The sequence below is a fragment of the Periplaneta americana genome, chromosome 9 (assembly GCF_040183065.1).
Source record: "Periplaneta americana isolate PAMFEO1 chromosome 9, P.americana_PAMFEO1_priV1, whole genome shotgun sequence".
Lineage (NCBI taxonomy): Eukaryota > Metazoa > Arthropoda > Insecta > Blattodea > Blattidae > Periplaneta > Periplaneta americana.
In genome coordinates this window covers 81,550,378-81,563,709 of record NC_091125.1, presented here as the reverse complement: position 1 = coordinate 81,563,709, position 13,332 = coordinate 81,550,378, and positions in this window count along the sequence as shown.

The window sequence follows — 13,332 nt, the reverse complement described above, 5'->3', positions numbered from 1 at the left end:
ATTCTCGCCACGTGCCCCCCCCCCCACTTTCACTTCGTCAACATGGCACGTTCTGCTGCATCGGATGTGTTGGCCAGTTTTTTTAGACTGTTGTTAGGGAGCTTGTCTTTTAGCGTGACTCCTAATATTTTCCTCTGCATCTTTCTCTGGCAAGTTTGGATCGCTGCATATTGCTTCGTAGACAGAGCCCATGTCTGACACCCGTATAGGATTACTGGTTGAATGCAGGTAGTCTCAAACCTTAGTTTGCGGCTGATTGCTTTGTCCAACAATATGAATTTTAAACTCCAGAACGCCTTCCAAGCCAATGGTATTTTCATTTTTTTCTCTATGTCGGTGTTCTGCTTGAAGGCTACGCGTTGTTCTAAGTACTTACTAATAAATGCCTCTTTTGTCATTTTAAAGCAATAGGCCTACTTCTTATTTGCCATTGTAATGTAATGTGTACGAAATTTAAATATTTTAAACACTGACTAACTTTACTAACAATAGTTAATAAAAGTAATTTATTTCGGTGCTTAATCTGCTAATAATCGTGCTTTAATACTATTGGTGTAATATGAATAATGATCGACAAACCACAGTTACAAATATAATATTGTCATGTCTTCACGATACCAACAAACAGCTTTATAATTTGAAATATTAAGCTGGTTCTCATAGAAGTTGTCACATAGCATTTTAAATTGTTGCTTTCATATTTTCAAATCTTACTGTTACAATTTTGTGCTACACGTGTTTATTACTGTAGGAGCAAGAAATCTGAGTGAGGAACAGTCAGTTATTGTCGGGTGACAGAAGGTATAAGATCGGTAAACTAGAATGCCTACATTCAGTAAACCATTGAAAAGTAAACTTCATGCTTACGTTAGTGAATTTGGTGTCCACGTGTTTTCAATCGATGGAATAGTTTTGTTATGTAAGGTTTGTGAAAAGACAGTTAATCACGGAAAAAAGTGTTTTATAAGTCAGCATGTGTCACCTACGAAGTAAATATGTGAGTTATGTTGATATAATTTAAATTTATTGCCAAAGGTTATTGTGCCTTTTTTACGTGTTATTGCCTTTTTTTTTTTTTGCCTCTTATTTTAACTGTCATAAATGCCTAAACATCCGGAATCTAACTATGATCAACAATAATCCCATCACCAACATCGTCTTTATCATCATTCTTCATAACCATCGTTACAATCGAAACTAACATAATCACCATCATCGTCAGCACAATAATCAACATTATCACTATCATAATAATCAATATTAGCATCAATATTTTCATATATCGCCATCATGAAGATCAACATCAGCGTCCCTGTTGAACTTAATATAAATTATAATAAGCTTTATCATCATATCCATCACCTTCATCAAAATCTTTATCATCCTCAATCATAATACTTTTACTTACTTACAAATGGCATTTAAGGAACCCGAAGGTTCATTGCCGCCCTCACACAAGTCTGCCATCGGTCCCTATCCGGTGCAAGATTAATTCTCTCTCATCATATCCCACCTCCCTCAAATCCATTTTAATATTATCCTCCCATCTACGTCTCGGCCTCCCCAAAGGTCTTTTTCCCTCCTGTCTCCCAAATATGGATTTCTGGATTCACCCATACGTGGTACATGCCCTGCCCATCTCAAACGTTTGGATTTAATGTTCCTAATTATGTCAGATGAAAAATACAATGCGTACAGTTCTGCGCTGTGTAACTGTCTCCATTCTCCTGTAACTTTCATCCTTAATCATACGTAGTCAAAATTGGTAAAATACGTAAATACGTAATAAATGTAAATATTTGCAACCCCAAAATCTATGCTTTATTGAATGGATTAATTACATTGATTTGTCATCTAAGAAAAATACACTTGCTTTTGTGAGACCGATTCATAGCTGTCAAGCTGAAGAGATTTCTCGATCTCTAATATGAGACCGGAACGGACTAATCTGAGGCTTAACTCTCTGGAAGCTACATGATGTTGATTGATAGCCACATTCATCTCGTAATATTTATTATATTGTGTCTGTATGTCCTAGTGACGAATTTATAGACATACAAAGAAAAGGAAACAAAACCCTAACTCTACAAAATGGAATAAATAAATAAATAAATAAATAAATAAATAAATAAATAAATAAATAAATAAATAAATAAATAAAATGAACAGGAAGAAAGTGAAAAATTCACTTCTGTTTAGTACATTTTATTCCATCAATTTTTATCGGTGATTTTTTGGAGGCACAATTAATAATAAATTTGTATTTCAGTAAATATACAATGGAACCAACCATTCGTATTGGGATTTTGTTCTGTACAGAAACATTATTTACCGTTACTCTCAAGGGGATGTAGAAACTATGAACATGACAAAAGGATGTCTATTTATTAAATTTGAGAATCTGAATCTATTCTGGCGCAAAAATAATAGAGGTTTGATTGGTACAGTCACGAGAGATAGAGGAACAGGCAGTAGAAACAATTCCCAAACGCATGTTAATTTTGGAAATCGAGGTTAAAATGGTAAAAAGTAGTCGATATATTTGTATGTGTTGTTTTTTAAATTATGTAACATAGGTGCCTCAAAATAGTTCTATGTAAAATACAGTCTGATCCGTTTGGGAAGCATAGGCGGAGAGAGAACCGTTTCCTTGGTGGGACAAAGCAAAACCATAGAATCCCCATATAACGGGGTTATGGGGGACACCATTTACCTCATCCCCCCGTTATAGCTTAACCGTGGTAGAGTATATCGGAATATGATCGTTTAATAAAGGTATTTTCGGGAGCATGTTTCTTACGAGTTACGTCCATATTCGCGATGTTTCAGACCGAGCTGTATAGGGCTTGAACTGTAGGTCTGCTACAAATTATAATAGGGCATAATTTAAAACAATCTCCCTCTTTTTTGTCTTTTTTGTGCAGAAACACATGCATACATCAATAAAACTACGTAACAGTGCTAACAGAAACTTTTTTATATGAGCTTACCTTCCTGAAGATATCATAGGAAATGTAAACTGTATGTTATTTAATCTCGTCTTTAAGTTTACACATTATACCGGGATCACTTTTTTTTTGCATTGTTGTGCAGTTATATTATTCATATTTCTCCAAGTGGCGGTCTGAACACCTGCAGACTTCTAACACAGGAGTGCAGGCTGTTACAAAAGAAACATTACAATTCTTCCATTCCTCAAATGAGGTATAGAAATTCTTATACATTCAGAAATTTAAAATAAATATTATATTCCAGACACATGATCTCAAAACATTAATTGGTCAATTTAAGCACAGAAACTTAATCAAAAACAAAAGCAAAAAAGATCTTTTGAATTCAATATTTTCTAACGTTAATAAAAAAAAGTGTTGAGACAAGTTTTGGGGAGAAGTGCCCCCCCCCCATGTCCTCCCCCCCAAACTCCGCCTATGTTGGAAGACAAAATGATTCTAACATTTATAATGAGGGTGCTGCAGAGTTTATTTCAGTTCCAATGTGATACTGAAGGACGGAAATTTTGTATCATCATTCTTACTGCATAAGAAACAAATAAAATTACCCAGCAACGACTGACTGAACATACTGCATAACAACGAGCGAAATGTGTCTTGTGGTTTGATAAATTTGAAAGTGTAACGTCTGTTCAATAGCAGTTTCAACGAGAGTATGGTGTTCGGAGAGCTCCGAGTTACAAGTCGATAATTTTATGGTGTCGCACATTTGAAGGAACTGGGTCTGTTAATATGCCACATATTGGTGGCCGTAAGCGTGTTCCTGAAACCGAAGCTGCTGTCAGCATTGCTATGAGAGCAAGTTCCAAGAAAAATCTCAAACGACTGTCTGCAGAGATGCCTATGCCATGAACAACATGTCAACGTATCGTTAGAAAATACCTAAAACTCTACCACTATCGAAAGCAATGTGTTCAGGCACTACGTGAGGTTGATCACCAGCAACGCTTCACACTGTATGCGATCGTATGGAGAGAGAAGAGAGCTTCTTGAACAGATGGATATTTTCTGACGAAGCAACCTTCCATATCAGAATCTGAATCTATTTTGGAGCAAAAATAATAGAAGTTTGATTGGACGAGTGAATACCCATAATGCAAAGATATGGGGACGTGAAAATCCGCATGTCTCATATAAACTGAAATGGGCTAGTCCTAAAGTTAATGTTTGGTACGCGGTAATTCGCTATAATCTGTATGGTTCATTTATCTTCGCAGAGGAAACAGTTCGATCAGGACCTTATTTGGACATTATAAATTTATTTAAAGTTTCTCAATCATATGATTTAACTTAAAATTAATTTATAATCTTGAACTGATTTATCTGAAAATCAAAATGAACTGTAAGATATTACCTGGATATCTTGGAAAAACTTTTTCGAACCTCAATTGCAAGAGGAAAACAACATGAGTATCGTGTTCCAACAGGATGGTGCGCCACCTCATTGGACAATAGACGTCCGTGATTATCTGGATGACACATTTGGTAACAACTGGTGTGGTTGAGGAGGGCGAGTTATGTGGCCTTCAAATTCCCCAGACCTGGCACCACCCAATTTCTTTCTCTGGAGTTTCGTGAAGAATGATGTGTATGCAAAGCGAACCAGGGATATTCAAGATTCAAAGATTTTCTCAGTTTTTGAGAAAGTTATCCCTGTAATGTTAGACCACACATGGGAGGAATTAGCCTCAAGGTATGAACTGTATCGTGTTCGCAATGGTGGGCACGTCGTGGTCTAATTTGAACAAAACTCCCATTCTGCCAGAATGCATGTAGAAATTAATTATCAATAAATAGCAACAGTTCTCATTTTATTGCATTTTTATTTGATGTCTTCCCAAACGGCTCACCCTGTAGACTACATTTAATACATCAAAATGTGTAAGAATATGTAACTGAAAACTTCGGAAGATTGATCTTCTTGGTGTGATTTGCCGTTATTTTTGTATCTCTGCTAGCTACACGCATAGGAATGAAATATCTAATTATAGAAAATTTGGGAACTAATCATTAATGACAGCATTTCTTTCAATATCCCATTAACATTATTATAATGATATCTAGCTTCCACTATCGCTATTATCATCAAACTACCGGCGTAGCTCAGGCGACAGGCGCGATTATCTGCTGATAAGAAGTTGCGCTTGGTCGTGGGTTCGATTTCAGATTGAGTTGATTATCTGGTTAGGTTTCTGCCGAGGTTTCCCCCAATCATAAGGCGAATGTCACGTAATCTATGGCGAATCCTCGGCGAAATCTCACTAAATACTATCCCATCGACGTTAAATAACCTAGTGGTTAATACAGGGTCGTGAAATAACTAAAAATAATAATCAAAATTTCTCTTTCATCATCGTCATCACATATATCAACATCATCAATATGGTCATCGTAGTAATTTCCTCCCTATATTACTGTCATCATCAATACCTTCACTACAACCTAAATCAACGCCAACGTTGTAATTATTTTATGAGCTGGAGATAGGCCTACTCTTGTTCCGTCTTAAGTATGTTGAACTCTTATTTGCACTTCGTCGACATGTAACTTCTGCAGGTTGATTGCTCTCGTACGATCTTGTTGTAAAATTCGATTATTAAACATTCCAAATATGTGATGCTTATATTTTGTTCTTTTATAATTTATATATAATATTTTCTCTTTACAAGGAAATTCCATTAAAATTCATCATCATCATCATCATCATCATCATCATCATCATCATCATCATCATCATCATCTTCACTTCATGGTTTAGGCTTAGTGCCTGTTCCGTCTTCACATTTTATTCAGTTCCACCTCTTCCTAGGACGTCCGACATCTCTTTTACCTTTAGGTTGATACTGTTGTACGAGGGCTATTCATAGAGTAACTTTCGTTTATTTTTTTGACGATGACGAAGAGTTGAAAACCAGCGTCGTAGGTTGGCTTCAGTCGTAGGCGGCCGAATTCTACGATTGCGGAATTTCAAAGCTCGTCAAACGCTACAAGTGTCTCAATGTGACTGGAAACTATGTGGAAAAATAAATTAGAATGTATACTTTCAAACGTATTGTAACCCAATTCTGTAACATCATTCACAAGTTTGTAAAAAATAAACGAAAGTTACTTTATGAATAGCCCTCGTATTAGTGCTGGAATTCTTTCATTATCCATTCGAGACAGGTGTTCTTTCCACTTTTCTTTGTAATCTTCAAGTTTTTAGTTTATGTTGTATATATTTAATACTTTACGGATATCATTTCTTATTAAATCCCTTCTTGTACATCCCTTTACTCTGCGAAGAAACCTCATCTCTGCAGCCTGTAATTTACTTTTATCTCGTTCTTTAATTGTCCACGATTCGCTTCCATATGTCAACACGGGTACTGCCATAGTTTTATAGAACTTTAATTTTGTTTCTTTTCTAGTTTTATTTTTAGTGTTCTATTTATTGTTCCGCATATCCACTGGAATTTGCTTATTTTGTTGTCAATATCTCTATCTACATCATGAATTATATTACAACCTAAATAATCAAAATGAGATACTTGTTCTATGGGCTTATTATCAACTATTATTTTTGTACGAATTGGAAATTTACCACTGTGGGCCATTACTTTAGTTTTATAAGTTGATTTGCTCAAATTATAGTTTTCTCTTCCTAGTAGATGTAGTTTGTGAATGGCATATTGCAATTTTTCTTCACTGTCTTGTATTAATGTTACGTCATCGGCAAACATTAGAACATTTAAAAATGTATCTTTACTAATCTTTATACCTGGATTCACCTCCATTTTACATTTTTTAATTAAGTCATCTAGATATACGTTGAAGAGACTAGGTGATAGGCTACAACCTTGGTGGAATTAAAATTAAATACCTTATTCACGTGATCCCAAAAGTTCACTTTAGCAGTAAATGTTTTATTTAAATAAATTAGTACCTTACGCTTCTTTTCTCATTTGGTAATTTTTGCTTCTTTTGCCGTGGTTGCTCGAGTTTTACAGCATGATATTGAGCGGCCTCGCAAAGAGAATCCCGCTCTGTGCTCCACCATAATGTTGTTAAATATTTAATTTCTGCAGGCTTGTATTCTTCTTTGTTGTCACGCGCCACGTCCTCACAATCTATGATTTATATCGACTTCAAGAGAATTTTCCATTTTAATTACAGTAAAACTCCGTGTATTCAAAGGGAATTAGGCGGAGGCGTTTCGGATAACATGTTCTTTTGGATAAATCCGTAGGTACTATTTTCGGTAGTGAAAGGAAGACGCTACAGTATTAATAGGTGTAAGAGTGCAAAAAGCATGCACTTTTTTATAATACATATACTCTCTACACTTAGATGTAGCTGATATATGCCGTATCTATTTTTAAATCTAACCACCTCAGAAATTGATTCATAACACTTAGAGGTCAGAATTTTTCCACTATTATTTTGAGGTGTCAGAAACTAAACAACAAATTAAGAAACAGTCATGATAAATATACTTGAAAAATTGAAAGACGAATAACTTTATTAATACGTAAAAATTTTGTAAGTAAAGTGGTTACTATTTTTATACTAGTTCTTATGCTCTGTTATGAATAATTCCAATTTTAAGCATGGCAGGAGAAACTAAATGTCTGCTCACGAAAAAAATACAGTATTCTCTTGACGTGTACATGGCAGTTACTTTGATTTATAAACATAAGTTCATGTTACTTAATGAAAAGTTATATATTCGTATATGTATAATATACATGTTATATATTATATTCTCAGGGACACCCTTGTGACTTGTCAAGTTTGAAAATCGAACATTCATACCTGTCAATTCATTCTTTACATTGTATAACGTTTTTTAGTTGATCATTTGTCACCATTGAGCTGTCTTTGACGATTTCCGTCAATTATAGAATAAATAGCAGATTAATAGTTGAACTGTCCATTCTGACATAACAACAATAAAATTAACCGTACAATCTAATATAAATTGCTTTGCCTTCAACATAGGCCCTACTGCCTTCAAAGTATTAATTTTATGTTTTCCTTGAAGAATGAATCTGACGTCTGGGTTAAGGTCTCTTAATTTCTCGTAGATTACTAGAATATTGTTAATGAGAAAATTAACCAAGACCAGATACATAAATCTTAGAGATTTGTGATGAAAAATATACTATGGGGAAGATTTTCACTGGTGAAGCATTTTTCCGCCATATTCTTGTCAATAACTCTCCGTTATTTTATATCTAATTTCTGTTATTCTTAATATAATACGTGTTTTGGAAATAAAGTTAAATAAGTAAGCAATTCTTTGTTATTATATTAAATATTCTATTCCAATAAATCATTGAAATTGAGACTTAAGATAATCTTAATTGAAGTGGATCGCGTTTACATTATTGTCTTTGGTGATTATTTTAAGAATTGACAGAAATAATGTCATTCTTTGTGATGCATTGCTTAGTGAAAAGCTGAATAAATTTTACTGAAGAAATTACAATGTCTTTAATATTGAGGATTTACAGAATAGATTAAAGTTTACACTACCATAAAATACTCTAGTCAAGAATATTACACTACTAAGGGCTTAATATTTTTTCCAGTTTATAGTACGTAACTTGTTCGATGATGTGCACGTGGTTGTTTCAAATGACACTGAACATGACGAAAGAGGACGAAAGAAAAGAAAGGATTAGAGGAAATTCGGAATCATTTATATTATACTATTGTGACACGAGTTTGTATGCAAGGGCGACATGAAATAAATGTAATTTGAAAACGAAAATAAAGAAAATATGCAAATAATAAACAAAAAAAAATTAAACATAAACAAATATAAAATTAATTTAAAAAAATTAAAAACTACAACTCAGAATTAAAAAAAACATCAGATAATAGAAGTCAATGTAAACGAAATTCGAGAATAGTTAGAGAAAAATGGTAGGAATGTAAAAAGAATGTTACATTTATGAAGAGTATTAAGGAAGAAATTATGACAAAATATATACATATTATATTGGTAAAATTGAGAATTATAAATTTTAGAAAACAACTATCAAAACACATAAACAGTGTAAAATACAGCTACTCGTATAGCCAATAAAGTAAAAGCAACAGAAAGATAATAAACACAAAATTACTGTGCAGGGAGTAAACGATATAAACTGCAAAAAATTATATAGACAGTAAATATCGGTCGACTGGACAAAATGTCTAGTGAAATTTAATTCCTTCTGATTAACAGTTTACAATACATACATTTCTACGTTAAAAGTAAAGAATGAAATATATTAATTTTAAAACAATTTCACATGTACAAAATACTTTTATCCCTTATATTTCCTAAACGATCCATTTAATGAAATAACCATTTTACTGAACTAGACCAGTTCGTGACAGAAATTAGATTACATCACTTATTTATAGTAAATAAACGTACGCACACAAAATTGTAGTTTTAATTTGTAAAGTACCATGTTTTTAAGATTGATAGTAATGTAATATTTGTTTACATTTCGACTGAACGTGAATACAATTTTCAATGACCTTACGCCCAACACATTCACAACAGAGTATAATCAGACGATTGCTTCAGCGTACGTATGGAACAACGTTAATGATGACTGTCTATTCTCAGTTTCAAAAACGTTAGACTCACAAAACATATTTTTCTGGGAAAACTTTAATAATGACAGAAAAAACATTATTCTGTATTTTTCTTCAGTTATTTATGCTCTACTACTAGTACTTTTGACAGTGTGTTATTTACACTCTGTATAATTCAATAATAAATACAATACAAAAACAACAATCATACAAATGCAGAATTAAAGTAAATGGAATCAGTAATGAAACAAGGACGGCAGAGAAAAACTAGGAGGAATAAAAATTAATAGCAAAACGTAAAGTAATAGGAAGAATAAACACATGAAGATAAAAAGAAAAATTACAAAGAAGGGAGAATGGCAGGAAGTATGCAAAAAGTAAAAAACGAACAGAGAAACAATCACAACAAAGAGGCCAAGAAGAATCGGAAGATGAAAGATTTTTGGAAAAAAAAAAAAAGAAGATTATGATATGGTATTTCTGGCGAGCATTCAAGAAACAAAGTCACGAGGTCAAGCCTTCTTCAGCGGAGCTGTGTAGTTCGGCACGCCTCCAAAACAGGTGAATGATGAGATAATCAGTCATTAATGATTTCTTTGCGATCCATTACCCCGTGACGCTCCATCATCCTCAGTGAGGGCGGACACTTCGGTGTGACGTGACACTGACCACTCCTTCTCATATCTCGAGCAAACGGATGAACGCTACAAGCAGATCACTTCTGACGGACTCTAAAAGCAGATGGATTCTGATTATTTTACTGCTCTTGGATTTGTTTCACATATAGCTATTACCTATAATGAATTAATCCCTATATATTTATCTTTTGGGCTATGTTAGCGTGATGTCACGTTAGCTCGAAATTATAGACTTCATCTTGTCTTGAACCCATTCACAATTCAAATAACTAATTTTAAATATATTTCCATTCCGATTAAATCGTTCGAGATTTGGTTTCCAAAAAAAACCAGTTAAAGTAAAGCAATTATTTTATATGATTTCTTTAAATTTCCATGTTTTCAACTAAATCTAATATATTTGTTTTTCATTTTCATTTACTTATTTATTTATTTATTTATTTATTTATTTATTTATTTATTTATTTATTTATGTATTTAATCTGACAGGGTTAAGGCCATAAGGCCTTCTCTTCCATCCCACCAGATAGCACATGTAAATACAAAAAATTAACGTATTATAAAAAGTGGTATTTATACGTACAGTAATTGATTTTATACGTGTAGTACAAAAAGTTAATAAACCAGCAAGTAAAATATATTCAAAATGCCTTTCCCAATATTATTTGAAAATATGCTTTGTGTTACTTGTAAAACCCATTCCTTGAGTTGAAGATTCGAAATACTCTATCTAGTTCCAAGAATTACTAATTCCTGCTTTTTCTATATAGACATAAATCCCCTCTTCTAATATTTCAGTAATCATATCCTTATGTTAATGGTAGTTTCACATATGTAAATGATTTTTACGTATTAATGGAATAATCTGTTTCGCCATATTTCTTCTTTTAAATTCAATAATTTAAAGGACTGAAATTCCGCGCTAGAAACTGAAGTTCAAATGCAATACTTTCTTAGTGAACATGCATGTATATAAATTATATTTATATGATATTTTAAAAGATTCTGTCTTCATAGTTTGTTGTTATTTTCGAAAATACTTTGCAAGGGTTAACTTCATGATAACCTTAAGTGATATTATTATGTGAAGAAAATAGCCAGGAAATTGTGTGACGTTTAGACAAGATTTAATCATTCGATTGCATAGTCATAAAATAATAATATTAATAGATTTAATTTATAATTTATTGTTTGTAAAAATGATTAATTCCGATAGTACAATCAAACGTGCTTTTTTACAGTTTTCATTGTATAAGCTCTAATCGAACCAATACTGTATATTAAAATATTAGAGATATTATGTTCTGACATTATCCAGAAAATATCCAGTAGTTATTGAGAAATAGTCTTTCAAAATATGTATCCTCAGTTTACCTTACTTTAAAGGACATCATAATTGCTGTTCAGTTCGTTATGTCACTCTCTTTCACAGAAACAAGTTAATGTGAAGAAATAGGGTGGAACATTTATAGACTTAATAACCCTTTGAGGGTTATTTGTATGCTTATATGACGTGCAAAAATCGGTTTCTTGCATGCAAGCAAAGTTGGTTTAATTACTTTCAAAATGTTTAATCTAATCTCCTATCTCACCTTAAACACTGTCAACCGAGCAGTAAAAATAACGTTGTTCTTACAATTACTTCTCGAAGTTCCTCGAATACTCAAAGTGCTAGAAAGTGAATAGCATTTCTAAAATCAACTTGCAGCTTTATAGTAGATTTCGCGTGTTTGAATAGAAAATTAAAAAATTAGGTATTACCAGCCATCACATTTTCTATGTTAACAAAGTTCAGATCATGGTGCTCTCGTGCACTTCAGCAACAATTAAATTTGCTCTTTGAATTCTGCTAGTTTATTATGGTTAAATTACATTTTTGAGGTGAAGGTAACTTTGAATCAGATAAAATATATCGTGATAGGAAAACAGATTAGTATAACGGCTAGAATTGATAGATACAGGGTGAACCGTAACTAATGTCATTAATTTCAGGGGATTATTCTCTGAGATATTTAAAAAAAAAGTTTTAATAGAATTTTGCTCGTATTTGTTTCCTCTTCGAGACAACATTTTCTTATATGAAAAATTTCATAACATGTTTTAGGAAATACATTGATTTAATTCCGAATATGCTCAGTCAATTTAAGAGAGCAGTGTATTATGATAATAAATTATTGAAATAATTTTAGTTTTATTCTTTAAATGCACAGAAATTTGATCCGAACAAATATAATTTGTTGTTATGCAATTGTAATATGCGTTACAAGAGCGGTATGTTGACGTTTTCATGTTCCCGGAAATTAAAAAAGCTCAACTACGTTTCGCTTTTTCAATCTTTTCCTCGAACATGAAAACAAACATACCGCTCGTGTATCGTACATTATTTTGTGCGAAGATCGTTTATTACATACCTGAAAGAGGAATTTCTAATTAGTTGCAATGAAATCTCCATCTTGGTTTCTGTTCAATGACGGCAACTTTGGAAAACAAATATATCTCTCTTCAACATTGTTCCTATAAAATGTTTTCTGTGTTTATTATACTCCAGCAGGCGATGATATACGTCTGTCTTTTTTTTTCCCCCAGTCTATGATGAGTCTCGAATCTTGTTGATTTTTTCATGGCTTCCTTAATGTTACTTGCATTACAAATGCAGTAACTTTTGTGGTGTTGTAGAGTTTACTTAATTTTTGCAAATATTTAAAAACAATAATTAACAGCGCAATTTAGGTGAAATTGCAGTGGTATGTTTCCAATTTATAATTATTACTATATTGAACGTCTTTAAAAATAATATGTTAAAAGCCTAAAGCAGAAAATGAATATGATGCTTAAGCGGTAAGAATAGGGAAATTGTAATGATTTTGTCATTCTTAAAATCCATCGCCTCCGGAGCACATAACTGTTTCGTCCAGTATTATTTCACGCATTATGAAGGACAGTAGCCTTCTTATTAGATATTAATGAGAAACATTTAGGCGTACATATAAATGTAGGCCTAATTTTATTAAAGCTCTAATTCAGAATTTCGTAATGATTCAATAGTATAACGGCATTATTATCGTTATTGTTATTGCTATTATTGTTATTGTTATTATTATTATTAT